Source organism: Schistocerca gregaria, chromosome 6 (assembly GCF_023897955.1).
Source record: "Schistocerca gregaria isolate iqSchGreg1 chromosome 6, iqSchGreg1.2, whole genome shotgun sequence".
NCBI classification, from domain to species: Eukaryota; Metazoa; Arthropoda; class Insecta; order Orthoptera; family Acrididae; genus Schistocerca; species Schistocerca gregaria.
The window spans coordinates 383,667,280-383,682,431 of record NC_064925.1 but is presented as its reverse complement, the minus strand read 5'-3'; the positions used below and the strand labels follow the sequence as shown (position 1 = coordinate 383,682,431).

Here is a 15,152-nt window from a genome sequence, read left to right as displayed (position 1 = left end):
CCCTGGTGCCACATGTTGAAACAGGTGCATCCGTCGCTCTCTAATAATTTCTCTGACTCCGCTTCCCAGAGAACTGGCTTCCACAGCCACGGGAAAATTTGGTAATTGACTGGTGTCTCTGGTACGTTGATAAAATGAAGAATATGTGTATTTTTCTTCAAAACCCATTTTATTTGTAGGTTGCTAGAATGTTCTACAACGATACTTGGTATGTCGGAGCAATATGCTAGGCTGAGGGCAGTTTTTACTCTGGTAGATACTAAGGAGTCTTCCATTCCACTCCTTTATGGAGAAGTGGATGAGGGTTTGCTTATCTGACCATGAGGTGCATAAGGAAGCAGTTTGAAGTTAGGCCGTAGATATTCACGTGTCCCTCACTAATTGTTGCTCGAAGTGATGTAATGTCGATTTCGCGAGTTAACAGGCACCTTTCTTGGGGCTTCTGCCGGGTGAGATTATTCAGTATATGCCGGCCGCGGTAGCCGAACGGTTCTAGGCACTTCAGTCCAGAACCGTGCGACTGCTACGGTCGCAGGTTCGAATACTGCCTCGGGCATGGATGTGTGTGATGTCCTTAGGTTAGTAAGGTTAAAGTACTTCTACGTTCTAGGGGACTGATGACCTCAGATGTTAAGTCCCATAGTGCTCAGAGCCATTTGAACCATTCAGTATTTATGTAGCATGCTGTCGCGGATCAACAAAATCTTCAAACATTCCTCCTGCCCTTCTCTGTACACTTTCTTTCCGTCCTACTTACTATGAAAGTAAATAGTCTAAGAAGTATTTTGCGTTGTATTATGTTAGATGAAACATAAAATAAAAAAGTGACTGGTAGCAAAAACTAGAAATAAATAATTCTCAGAAGCTGTTGTTCTGATTTCTTTTCCACCACCGAGCGAGGTGGCGTAGTGGTTAGTTCATTGTAGTCTCATTCGGGAGGACGACGGTTCAAACCTGCGTCCGGCCATCCAGATTTGGGTTTTTCGTGATTTCCCTAAAATCGTTCCAGGTTAAAGGCGAGATGGTTCCTCTCAAGGGGCACGGACTATTTCCTGCCCTTTCCTTGACACTACCCGGGCTTGTGCTCCGTCTCTAATGATCTCGATGTCGAAGGGACGTTAAACCGAATTTTGCTTCCTTCCTCTTTTTCTTTTCTTGTGGTGTGTTAGCCATTTAACCATTCCGGCCAAAAGTGATGTACGCAGTTGGATCCTTACCAGAGCTTCAGCCTGTTGCAGAATGACCTACGTAGAAAAGCAACAGTTGGAACACTGATGGAATAGACAACTTTTATGATGATTCCAGTCAATTCTACGATTAAAACACTCCATCTCCTCCTCCGAGGAGTAGAAAGTTGATCCAGCACATAGATATAATGCTTCGTCAGTATACATAACCTATTCCTAGTCGTGATGACTGGGATGTTCACCAGCGATGTAGTGAAGGAGATTCTATACGCACAACCATCAGAACACTATCTGTCGAACAACTAACCTCTATGTGTTTGGTTTAGTTAAGGCGTATTAGTTGATTTCAGTTCCATAAACCCATTTATTTCATTACGGTTAAATTTAGTTCAGCTGACCTGACAAACTCATAAAAATTCTGTCGGCTTCTATTACTAGACAGCATGATAAGAAGATTCGTGTTCACAAAAAAAGATTCACATGTAACTCTCGAGTGCGAGCTACGCCCACCGCCGCCAATAATTGTAACATCGGTGTCCCCAGCAACCTTGGACGACGCTGTAGGCCAGACGGACAGTAATCTCATTCAAGCTGCAGCGGAGGACGCTCACCATATGCCTCTGCCGTCCGTAAAATAAACTGTCACGACAGCGGAGCCTCGCCTCAGCGCGCACACATTGCGCCTCATTTACTTTCCAATAAGCTGGCCACTGAATGATGCAGCGGGCGTGCGGCCGCTTCCCCGGCGTGTTAACTACTCTTTACCCGCGTCGCAGGCTACATTTACAGGCTGCAGCCATTTGATTCTAGTAAGGAATGCCGTCATGTCGTCTACAGCATACTTCAAATCCCTCATCAATTTGAAGTGCCAACAGGACACTCTGTCACGACAAGTATCTACGTGTGGTTTCTCAACTCGGCTCGATTTAATAGTTTTCTTTTTTTGCTTATTCACCATATTTCTCCTCTTAGTCATCATCATCATCTTCTTTTTCTTCTTCTTCTACTACTACTACTACTACTACTACTTCATCACCAACCTCCTCTCCATTATCTCCTCGTTCATTGTCTTCCTCTTCATTTCTGTGCTTTTCTTAATCTTTTCGTATTCTTCATAATCTTTCTGTTCTTCACCTTCACAATATTGTGTTTTTCATCATCTCCTCCCCCTCCTCCTGCTTTATCATCATAATCCTCTTCTTCATTATCTCTTCGTTCATTATCTTCCATTTCATTTCCATCCTTTTCTTCATCTTCCTCATATTCTGCATCATCTTTCTGTGCTTAATCTTCGTAACTTTGACTTTTTCATATCCTCTTCCTATTTCTTCTTATTCGTCTTTTTCAGTATTTCGTTTTTCTGATCATCTCCTGTTCCTCCTCTTCCTTTCGTCTTCTCTGTCTTCTATGGTATCTTGCTTTTCTCACCATCTCCTCGTCCTCCTCCTTTTTCTTTTTTTCTTCTTCATTTCTTGTTGTCATCATCTGCTCTTCCTTGTTCTCCTACTCCTCGTCCTCCTCTTCCTGCTCCTCCTTCTTTGCTTTCTTCATCATTATCTTGCCTTTGTCATTCTCACCTCCTCCTCTTTCTTCTTCTTCTTCTTATTATTGCTGCTATTTTTACTTTCTATAGCGCACTTCCCCACAAATGCTAGATTTCCTTAAGGCATCCAACACTATACGAAGTCGCCTACAGATAACAGCCAGCCGGGGTGGCCGAGTGGTTGTAGGTGCTACAGCCCGGAACCGCGCGACCGATACGGTCGTAGGTTCGAATCCTGCCTCAGGCATAGATGTCTGTGATGTCCTTAGGTTAGTTAGGTTTAAGTAGTTCTAAGTTCTAGGGGACTGATGACGCCAGAAGTTAAGTCCCATGGTGCTCAAAGCGATTTTAACCATTTTGAACAGATAACAGGTATGCTCAATAATGTTCATGTCTGGAGACTTTGGTGGTCAGCGAAAGTGTTTAAACTCAGAAGAATGTTCCTTGAGCCACTCCGCAGTAATTCTGGACGTATGGGGTGTCGCATTGTTCTGCTGCAATTGCCCAAGCCTGTCGGAATACAATGGACATGAATGGATGCATGTGATCAGATAGGATGTTTACTTTCGTGTCACCTGTCACAGTCGTATGTAGGTATACGACGGGTCCCATATCACTCCCACTGCACACGCCCCACACCATTACAGAGCCTCCGCCAGCTTTATCAGTCTCTTGCTGACATGCAGGGTCCGTGGATTCATAAGGTTGTCTCCATACCCATACACGTCCATCTGGTCGTTACAATTTGAAACGAGACTCGTCCGACCAGGCAACATGTTTGGAATCATTAGCAGACCAATGTCGGTGCAGACGGACCCAGGCGAGGAGTAAATCTTTGTGTCGTACAGTCATCAAGGGCACACGAGTGGGCCTTCGGCTTCAAAAGCTCAAATCGATGATGTATTGTTGAGGTTCGCACGCTGAGAATTGTTGATGGCCCAGCACTGAAATGTGCAGGAGTTTGCGGAGGGGCTGCACTTCTGTCACGTTGAACGATTCTCTTCAGTCGTCTTGGTCCCGTCCTTGCAGGATCTTTTTCCGGCCGCAACGATGTCGGAGATTTGATGTTTTACCGGGCTCCTGATATTCACCATACACTCCTGAAATAATCGTACTGGAAAATCGCCACTTCATCGCTACCTCGGATATCCTGTGCCCTATCGCTCGTCAAATGGTCGTACTAGAAAAACCCCACTTCATCGCTACCTCAGAGATGCTGTGCCCTATCGCCTGTGCATCGACTATAGCACCACGTTCAAACTCGCTTAAATCCTGATAACCTGCCATTGTAGCAGCAATAACCGATGTAACAACTGTGCCAGATAGTTGTTGTCTTACGTAGGCGTTGCCGGGCGCACCATATCTCTGTATCTGAATACGCATGCCTATACCAGTTTCTTCGGCGCATCAGTGTAGTTGCCTCTACTGCCGCTGGTAAACTCCCCTGAGCCCGCACTAGCCGACCGCCCAGTGCAGCAGTATGACTTGCTGGTGCTTTGCAGCACAGCCAGCGCAGCGAGGTGCTGCAGCCACGCCCCCAGCTCGATACGCGGCTGGCCTCACGAAATTCGAATCTACACTCTCGCGTCACCGTTCGGTGAGCGGCGGCAGGAGTTGGGTGTCACCTGCTCCTGTCGCATTATGCAAGGTACGGGCGTCAGTTTTCGGAAGTGCTGTTCGTAGCGCAAAACAAATATTTTGGCGGACAAGTAAAAATAAAAACGTGTCTGTAGTTCCAACCTTCCGACCAGATCGACAAGCTTACCGAGAGCCAGCAGGGAGAGCGACTTTTAAAACTAAGTTTTCCAAAGAGCCAGAAGTCGCATGTTGGTATTTTTTATTGGCCGGTTTAGCTCTTCAAATGAACAAGAGCATCATCAGAATATGCGCTGTAAAAGATACAAATTGAGACAATATGGAAAACTTACATTGGCATTACCTGAACTACAGATTCCACTTCCAGTATGGTGACTTACATTTAAAGTCGGCTGACAGCTCTAAAGAATTATCTGACTGTACTGTAGTACTTAAACTTACGTTTAGAGTACAGCTGTAAATGACGACATAGACATTGAAAGCGCCAAAGATGAAACTGACTGTAGAACAGTACTTGTAACGCCTATGGTATAATCTAACCAAAGATAATTTAGAACTACAGGAAACGAAAGTTACATTAACCGCCTCTTTTATGGGCGTGTGTATAGACTTCTCAGATTCTACATATCTCCTTATCTTTTAAAAAATACGAATATATCTGTAAAAATTAAAATATCTTTCAAAGCACATTATAAAAAATACATATTTATAAATGTCTATACAAAAGTTCATTCAAACCTACCGTTTTTAAAATATTTCTGTTAGGCTGTTATAGCAGGTATTGTATTTTGCTGGCTTATCTGCAACAGGGTTTTTCTTGTTCTATACGAAAATTTTGCGCTGTCAGCGTTAATATCATCATTTACTAGTGTACTTTAAACATAAGTTTAAGAACAGTACTGCACTCAGATTAATCTTTAGAGCTGCCAGACAACTTTAAAGGCAGTTGGTCAACTTAAAACGCGCTGTAAGCCACCAAATTGGAACTCGAATATGTACGAGGATTGCCCAGGAAGTAATGAACCACACTTGTTTCTTCAACAATTCTTTATTGAATGTAATGAGAATTACACACACGACAGAATGGTGTTTTATCTACACACCCTATTTTTCCACGTAATGTCCATCCCGTTCTATGGCTTTCCTCCAGAGTGAAACGAGGGCGTATATGCCCTGTCGGTACCATCCTTCTCCTAGTTGCGGGGCCAGTGCTTCACTGTGTGAATCGCCTCCTCATCGTCCAACTTGGGGCAATTCCAGCAGGACAATGCGACACTCTACACTTACAGAATTGCTAAAGAGTGGCTCCAGAAACACTCTTCTCAGTTTAAACACTTCCGCTGGTCACTAAAGTCCCCAAACATGAACATTATTGAGTATATCTGGGATGCCTTGCAACGTGCTGTTCAGAAGAGGTCACCACCCTCTCGTAGTACTCTTACGGACTTACGGACAGCCCTGCAGGATTCGTGTTATCAGTTCCCTCCAGCACTACTTCAGACATTAGTCGAATCCATGCCCCGTCGTTTTGCGGCACTTCTGCGTGCTCTCGGGAGCCCTACACGATATTTGGCCGGCGTACCAGTTTCTTTGGCTCTTCGGTGTATTTTCAGATACCTCGGAAATTGAGTTTTGAAAACTGTGTCCAAGTTGCCGAATGCACTGTAGTATAGCTTTTGGACGTTTGCGTATCGACGCTTCAGCGTGCTGGAGAGTCTGGTTTTTTAGCTGTGGCCTCGTTTCCAGAGCAGCTGCTCGCAGAAGCCTGCGTGATGCGAGCGCCTCGTGCGTCGCCGACTTCCGCTCGCCTACGCTCGTCACGTACGGCGAGCAAAACGCTCCCGTGTCCGCTTTTTCAGCCGCGGCCGAGTACGGAAAATAGAGCGTGAGAGAAAAGATCTTTTAGAAAGATCTGTTGCGGCCGAGCTATGCGGACAACATTCCCGGCCAGTGAGTCTCGTGTCGCTCTTAAAGCGGCGTAGACGCGCCCCACCGTCCCCTAGACCGGTCCCTTCCTACAAGGCTTCGCGACGCGAAAGGCCGTGCCTGCTTACAAATCATTGTGCGCCGAGCCGCTGACACACACGTAGCGGGTAATGCGGTGTTCTCGTAGGCGGCCGTGTGAGTCTGCGCCGTACCGGCAAAAACACGGTGTTGGTAAATTGCAGGCGGCGGAAGTGTTCTGTAAATGGTAAACCTTCCAGCTTTACAAAGGCTCCTCGTAATCTATTCCGCAGAGCAGAGATCAGTTTTTTTGAACAACCGTAACGAAGCAGATAAGGCGTTTCACCGGGAATGGTATGTCTGACATTACCGGAAAATGTCCATTATACACTCCTGGAAATTGAAATAAGAACACCGTGAATTCATTGTCCCAGGAAGGGGAAACTTTATTGACACATTCCTGGGGTCAGATACATCACATGATCACACTGACAGAACCGCAGGCACATAGACACAGGCAACAGAGCATGCACAATGTCGGCACTAGTATAGTGTATATCCACCTTTCGCAGCAATGCAGGCTGCTATTCTCCCATGGAGACGATCGTAGAGATGCTGGATGTAGTCCTGTGGAACGGCTTGCCATGCCATTTCCACCTGGCGCCTCAGTTGGACCAGCGTTCGTGCTGGACGTGCAGACCGCGTGAGACGACGCTTCATCCAGTCCCAAACATGTTCAATGGGGGACAGATCCGGAGATCTTGCTCGCCAGGATAGTTGACTTACACCTTCTAGAGCACGTTGGGTGGCATGGGATACAAGCGGACGTGCATTGTCCTGTTGGAACAGCAAGTTCCCTTGCCGGTCTAGGAATGGTAGAACGATGGGTTCGATGACGGTTTGGATGTACCGTGCACTATTCAGAGTCCCCTCGACGATCACCAGAGGTGTACTGCAAGTGTAGGAGATCGCTCCCCACACCATGATGCCGGGTATTGGCCCTGTGTGCCTCGGTCGTATGCAGTCCTGATTGTGGCACTCACCTGCACGGCGCCAAACACGCATACGACCATCATTGGCACCAAGGCAGAAGCGACTCTCATCGCTGAAGACGACACGTCTCCATTCGTCCCTCCATTCACGCCTGTCGCGACACCACTGGAGGGGGGCTGCACGATGTTGGGGCGTGAGCGGAAGACGGCCTAACGGTATACGGGACCGTAGCCCAGCTTCATGGAGACGGTTGCGAATGGTCCTCGCCGATACAGTGTCCCTAATTTGCTGGGAAGTGGCGGTGCGGTCCCCTACGGCACTGCGTAGGATCCTACGGTCTTGGCGTGCATCCGTGCGTCGCTGCGGTCCGGTCCCAGGTCGACGGGCACGTGCACCTTCCGCCGACCACTGGCGACAACATCGATGTACTGTGGAGACCTCACGCCCCACGTGTTGAGCAATTCGGCGGTACGTCCACCCGGCCTCCCGCATGCCCACTATACACCCTCGCTCAAAGTCTGTCAACTGCACATACGGTTCACGTCCACGCTGTCGCGGCATGCTACCAGTGTTAAAGACTGCGATGGAGCTCCGTATGCCACGGCAAACTGGCTGACACTGACGGCGGCGGTGCACAAATGCTGCGCAGCTAGCGCCATTCGACGGCCAACACCGCGGTTCCTGGTGTGTCCGCTGTGCCGTGCGTGTGATCATTGCTTGTACAGCCCTCTCGCAGTGTCCGGAGCAAGTATGGTGGGTCTGACACACCGGTGTCAATGTGTTCTTTTTTCCATTTCCAGGAGTGTACTTGTCCGGGCTGTTATGCCGTGGTCGGTTGATGAATTTTGTCTCAATGCATTAATGAAGAACGGATATTCGTCCGCCGAAATAAAACGTGCGTTGAGGCAGCCACGCAGAAACCATACTGACGTACAGGCTACTGCAAAATCTAAGGTATTCCTGCCGTTTGTTAAAAATGTAACGGAAAGAATAGGGAGGATCTTGACGAAGCGGAATATTACCGTAATTTACAAGCCCACCAGGAAGATACAGGAATACCTTAAGCCTGACAAGGACGCTCGCAAACCTTTGGAAAACGCTGGAGTGTATAGGATCCCATGCACCTGTGGTGATGTTTATGTGGGTACAACTAAAAGAACGGTTTCTAAACGTTTGGAAGAGCACAAGGGAAACTGTAGAAGAGGAGAAACGGAACGATCAGCTGTTGCGGAGCATGCTTTCCAGCCAGGGAACCACAATATTCGTTTCGAGGAGACGCAAGTACTAGCGGCCACAAGCGGATACTACGAAAGGCTCTACAGGGAGGCAATCGAAATCGCTAAACACCCAAATAATTTCAACCGAAAGGAGGAGGGCGTGAAATTAAACGGTATATGGATGCCGGTGTTACAGAAGATGTGTACCACCCGTCCACTACTGGGTGATGGCAACGGCGATCGACGGCGACGGACAGCGGCCAATTGCACTGACGTTTTCAAAACACGTGACGTCACACCGCGGCGCGGGAGCTCGCGGAGACGGAATTTAGCGGCAGTCAGTAGCGAGCCAGTGGGTGTGTTGGACCTTCCCATCCACCTACGGACCCCCTTGAAGATGTCTCCCGCAGTCGGAGACGAAACGTTGGGAATTGAGACAAAATTCATCAACCGACCACGGCATAACAGCCCGGACAAGTATAATGGACATGATATTTCCGGCCGTGAAAGTCTACATTTTAGTATTACCGGAAAATACAGGACACGAGGATGTAGATTGTGTGCTCAGACAATAATGGGAATTTCTGCTCGTTTCTAACTAATTGTATTTGAGTACTGTATCTCAAAGGAGCGAGCATGTAGGACACTTGCCCAGAAAATTGTGGTGTCACCGCCAGACACCACAGTTGCTAGGTGGTAGCCTTTAAATCGGCCGCGGTCCGTTAGTATACGTCGGACCCGCGTGTCGCCACTATCAGTGATTGCAGACCGAGCGCCGCCACACGGCAGGTCTAGTCTAGAGAGACTCCCTAGCACTCGCCCCAGTTGCACAGCCGACTTTGCTAGCGATGGTTCACTGTCTACATACGCTCTCATTTGCAGAGACGACAGTTTAGCATAGCCTTCAGCTACGTCATTTGCTACGACCTAGCAAGGCGCCATATTCAGTTACTATAATCTGAACAAATAATACTGTGAAACATGTATCTCCAAGAGCGACGTTCATCAGTAATGGATTAAAGTTAAGTATCAAACTAATTACGTCCGCTTTCTGAATTCTAATTCCTTGTCATGTTCCAGACCACACGTCATTATAGTTCTTCCCTCCTCACGCCAGCCTACGTGAGCTAAAACGCGTGCATTTCGGCCTCCACTAGTAACACGGTGTTGGCTCTTCTGCCAACACAACAAAAATAACGGGAATGTTTGTTTTTTTGGAAAGAATTGTATTTGTGCATTTAAAACAGGGAATCTCAGAGGAGCGAGCATGGAGCACATGGACGGGGACCGCGGTTAGTTGGTGCTAGTTGGGAATATGGGTCGGCCGAGGGCCGTACCTACATAGTCCGCGCAATGGCGATAAACGCTGTGTCCGAATGGCACAATGGTTAACACAACTGCATAGTAAGCAGTAGATCCCGGGCTCGAGTCCCGGTCCGGCAAACATTTTCAAAAATGGTTCAAATGGTTCTGAGCACTATGGGACTTAACATCTGTGGTCATCAGTCCCCTAGAACTTAAGACTAATTAAACCTAACTAACCTAAGGACATCGCGCACATCCATGCCCGAGGCAGGATTCAAACCTGCCACCGTAGCGGATTCGCGGTTCCGGACTGTAGCGCCTAGAACCGCTCGGCCACTCCGGCCGGCAATTGTAATAAAATAGTGCATTAACTATAAAGTATGACTTCCTCTGAATGAAATACGGAACAGTAACATTCAGTGTTCAAGTGTTCTCTGGTCAAATGATTCAAAAAAAGACACCTTAAAAACCGCCAAACGGTTTGAGATTTTTTGTTTAATTTTTGACTTGTTTCGATCCTAAACTACCATCAGGTCGACAAATATTATCACCCGAGAGGACGGTTCGTTGACATCAAAAGTACAGGAAATTGGAAACCCATAAAACGGTAAAGCCATAAACACGTTTGCATAGCTAAGCAGAGTCCAAGCCTGTTTACGAGTATTCATTACAGGCTTTGGACAGGTGAGGCAAGTAATATAGCGCCACACTAGAGTACAGACCGACATTTACCCGCAGTCATTTCGCGCTATAGAATGGGGACTTATAAATTATTGATCTGATGCCAACAAACTGGTCTGTACTGTAAAGCTATGATTCTTGATTCAGTACGCTGCTACGTTCTGCCTTTACGTTTGACGTCATCTAAACATCCTCCCACGTGTCGACCTTATGATGATTTAAGGTCGTAACAAGTCGAAAATAAAAAAAATGAATGTAAAAAGTTATGACGGTTTTTAAGGTTTCTTTTCTGAATATTTCAGAATTTATTGGATACACACACACACACACACACCAAGTACAGCAAATTTAATAGTAATATTGTAGTGAATAATGGATTTTTTTGCACTTTTAGTAGGATTTGCACTTTCTTGTTTAAAGTTTTGTACGAGGGTTGGAACTTTAATAATTGTAACTATTTATTTACAGCTCGTACAAAATAGATACGTGTTTCAAAGCTTTACTGACCTTCAGTAGTTACCAGCATTTTGCATAACCCGTTTCCAGCGATGGGGAAGTCGTATGATACTCTTAGCAGCGCCAGTTGTATTGACATTTCGAGCGGCGCTGCCTGTTGCCCGGCGAATTTGTAGCAGCTCTGAAGCGAATGCCGTGAAGTGTTTCTTTCATTTTAGAAATTGAGTTGAACTTACGACGGCTGAAGTCAGGAGAGTACAGTAGGGGGTATAGCACCTAGCAGCCCCATCAGTCAAACAAATCAGTAACAATTTGCACTGTACGTGCTTGAGCATTGCCCTGCAAAATGACGGTCACGTCCTGCAGAAAGTGCCATCACACTTCTGTCGCTAAGCTGGTCGTATGTTGTGTTCCAAAAATGAACAGCATATTGTTACTGATTTGTTTGACTATGGGACTGCTACTGGACTCCCCTGACTTAAGCCTTCGTAAGTTCAACTCGATTTCTAAACTGAAGGAAACACTTCAAGGCATTCGCTTCAGAACTGCTACAAATTCTTAGGGGCAATAGACCCCGCCGCCCGAACTGTCAACTCAACTGGCACTGCTAAGAGTATCCTATGATTTCCACATCGCTGGAAACGGGTTATGCAAAATGCTGGTAACTACTTTGAAGGTCAGTAAAACATTGAAACACGTATCTATTTTGTACGAACTGTAAATAAATAGTTTTCGCTATTGAAGTTCCAACCCTCGTAATACACGTGTTCTAAAAATTGTGTTACTGAGTAGATTCAGATGTCCACTACGAATGATCTTAGGGTTTTACGAAAAAGGGAGGATGATGCAATTTGTAACTTATTTGGACCACTGTTACAAATAATACAGTTTCTGCGTCAGTCACTTGTTTATTTTGCGTTTTGCTGGTTCACACCGTTATCTTCAGGTGGAGGATTGTTTATTTACATGGCTGGTGCTGGGGAAGAGTGCAGATGTATTTTCACAGTCGATAATGATAAAAAATATTTATTTAGAAAAGGCACTTTAGAGGTTAAAAAACATGAATTTCTTAAAAAAGTATTGTTGAGCTTATCTCATTCTGGCACTACCAGGACTTCTTCCTCTCAGTCTGTATCTAAACACTTATTTCGTCATTCTTTTGGCGTTGTGCTCGCCACCTGTTTTTGTATTGTTCTGCTGCGTCGTTTGTCCCTTCAACATGGAGCTCTTCTCTAATTATCTTGTAGTGGAGAACAGTTACTATTCTCTGCTCCCTATGGACGGATCACTATTAGCAGAATCACATGCGTCCAGTCCTGGTCCACAGTCTGGTGATCAGGAACTGTACCTCCAACAACTCTCCCGTTCTCTCCAGCCACGGCGTTCCTTTCGTCTCCCGCATGCGAGGCAGCTACCTCGGAGACGGAAACGACCGTATTGGTGTGCGTTGTTAATAACGTGGGCTACTGCGGTCGCTTAGCTTAGTGCTGGAAGGGCAGATCGAATCCGTGAATGTAATGTACGTGCCGCAGATTGCAATGTCGCTGACCTAGCTCCCACGCTGGGCAAAAACAGAATTAAAAGAATGGCCTCACATCTTTCCTATTCCTCTAGACCGCAACGTGCGAACTCTCTCCAGATATATCACCTCCACTTTGCTCGCTCGCCCTAAGGTCGGCCCCTGTTGACCCGGCTCGCAGTAATAGCCTCGCCATAAAACCGCAGGCAGGCGCATGACGAGCTGTATCGCCAGGTACTTCCGCCGGCGCGGAGAGGCCTGGGTTTCCCCGCAAGCCTTCTGTCTCTGCCCGCGCTGGTGGGTGCAGCCTTCACGGCCAACCGGCGAGCCGTCTGCTACCCGCAACACCAGTTACGTCTCGAGTGCGCTGATCGGCCAGTAGTCGCACAACATTTATAAATAAAACACAGTGTAGATCGCGTATTTTTATTCAGAACTTCCATGAGGCTGTTCGCAAACGCCGCTGCAGCTTATAGGAAGCTTGCTGGAATGGCAGAGCGGTTCGAGGCGCTACAGTCTGGATCTGCGCGACCGCTACGGTCGCAGCTTCGAATCCTGCCTCGGACATGGACGTGTGTGATGTCCTTAGGTTGGTTAGGTTTAAGTAGTTCTAAGTTCTAGGGGACTGATGACCTCAGATATTAAGTCCCATAGTGCTTAGAGCAATTTGAACCATTTGAAGATGCTGGTAAACAGCGGTCGCGTGGTTCCAGAATGAAACTCTTAGAACCGCTCGGCCACAGCAGCCAGCCGGCCGGCATGGACGAGCGGTTTTAGGCGCTACAGTCTGGAACCGCGTGGCCGCTACGGTTGCAGGTTCGAATCCTGCCTCGGGCATGGGTGTGTGTGATGTCCTTAGGTTAGTTAGGTTTAAGTACTTCTAAGTCCTAGGGGACTGATGACCTCAGAAGTTAAGTCCCATACTGCTCAGAGCCATATGAACCATTTTTTAAGCTTATAGTGAAACGTCCCCTTAGAAAAATTATACAAGACTGGTCTATGTGAAACGTCCTCTTTGAACAATTATACACGACTGTGCTTAAACTGACAAACAATAGTTTTCAGCGCAACACAATCTGACTTACAATAATCCCTACAAGAGAATGGCCCTGACTAACATTAACCTATATGTTTCACAAATCACTTACCTCACAAAAATCTTCGTTACTCGAACTACTGCAATACAGCGAGCGCCACTACTGCCAGCTAACTAAAAGATTCAAACTACGGAAGTCACTAACTACTGATAGGCACAGTTAGCAAATGAAAGATTTTAATACAGAACAAACAATGTATTTACCTTAATAGTCATAATATATATATATATATATATATATATATATATATATATATATATATATATATATATATCACGAACTGATATATATATATATATATATATATATATATATCAGTTCGTGACACCAATTCTTACAAATTTCAAAACTCCGCCATCTCTCTCCCCACGTCCACCACTGCTGGCGGCTCACCTCCAACTGCGCAACGCTACGCGCTGTTTGCATCCAGCTCCCGTTGCCCAACACTACAATGGCAGACAACAATGCAAACCAGCCACAGACTGCACACGGCACAGCCAATGATTTTTATACAGAGCGCTACGTGGCGGCGGCGTTACCAATTTAAAAAACTAAACAGCCTACTTACAATAGGAAGGACGCAAAGCCAGAATACTGTAACAAAACGCAGCAAACCGAGCAAGGTGGTGCAGTTAGAACACTGGACTGGCATTCTGGAGGTCGAGTGATCAAATCAGCGTTCGGTCATCCAGATTTAAGTTTTCGTGATTTGTCTAAATAGCACCATAACTTCGAAATCGTGCACGATATGTCAATTTGTTCCAAAGATATTAACTATCAAAGTGTGTCTACCTTTTTCCTGGACTCCTCTGATTACTTTAGCAGGCCTTGAAACACCGCTTAAGGCGAACAATAGACATGCACTCTGTTGACGATCCTACCTGTCACTGAGATGATGGTGAAGTCACATAGGCCGGCCGCGGTGGTCTCGCCGTTCTAAGCACTAGAGTCTGGGCGCTAGAGTCTGGAACCGCGCGACTGCTACGGTCGCAGGTTCGAATCCTGCCTCGGGCATGGATGTGTGTGATGTCCTTAGGTTAGTTAGGTTGAAGTAGTTCTAAGTTCTAGGGGACTGATGACCACAGATGTTAAGTCCCATAGTGATCAGAGCCATTTTTTTGAAGTCCCATACTCCGTAACAGAGCGCAGGGGACGATGCGGGAGACCCACACCGCCCTGCTAGGCAAGGTCCTAGCGGATTTGGCTTGCCATTGCCCTCCTCTGACCGTAATGGGGATGAATGATGATGATCAAGACGACACAACTCCCAGTCACCTCGATGCTGGTGAAAATCCCTGACCCCGCCGGGAATCGCATCCGGGACCCCGTGCTCTAGAAGCGAGAACGATACCACGAGACCACGAGCTACGGACTGTCACTGAAAATGGAACTGAAACTCTAATCATGTACGTACCCGCCGATGGAGTATATAGTATGAAGTTGCAGTGACGTCCTTTCCATCCGAATCAGTCCATGGATCCAGGCCAGCGAGTGAACAACTTTATACTGATAACCGGGCTCGTGCTGCAAACTCCTTTTTAAATCTGACCCTACATTGTAACCGCTGCAATAACAACACATACCCTCTCAACCCGTGAAGTTTTATTTCCTTAC

The 15,152-nt window shown here is 46.6% G+C and overlaps 1 protein-coding gene across 2 annotated transcripts in view; it reads left to right on the top strand.

The window, feature by feature from the left end:
- LOC126277890 (protein expanded) overlaps nt 1–15,152 on the top strand; it is a 443,551-nt gene that overhangs the window by 282,242 nt on the left and 146,157 nt on the right. The window lies entirely within an intron of this gene.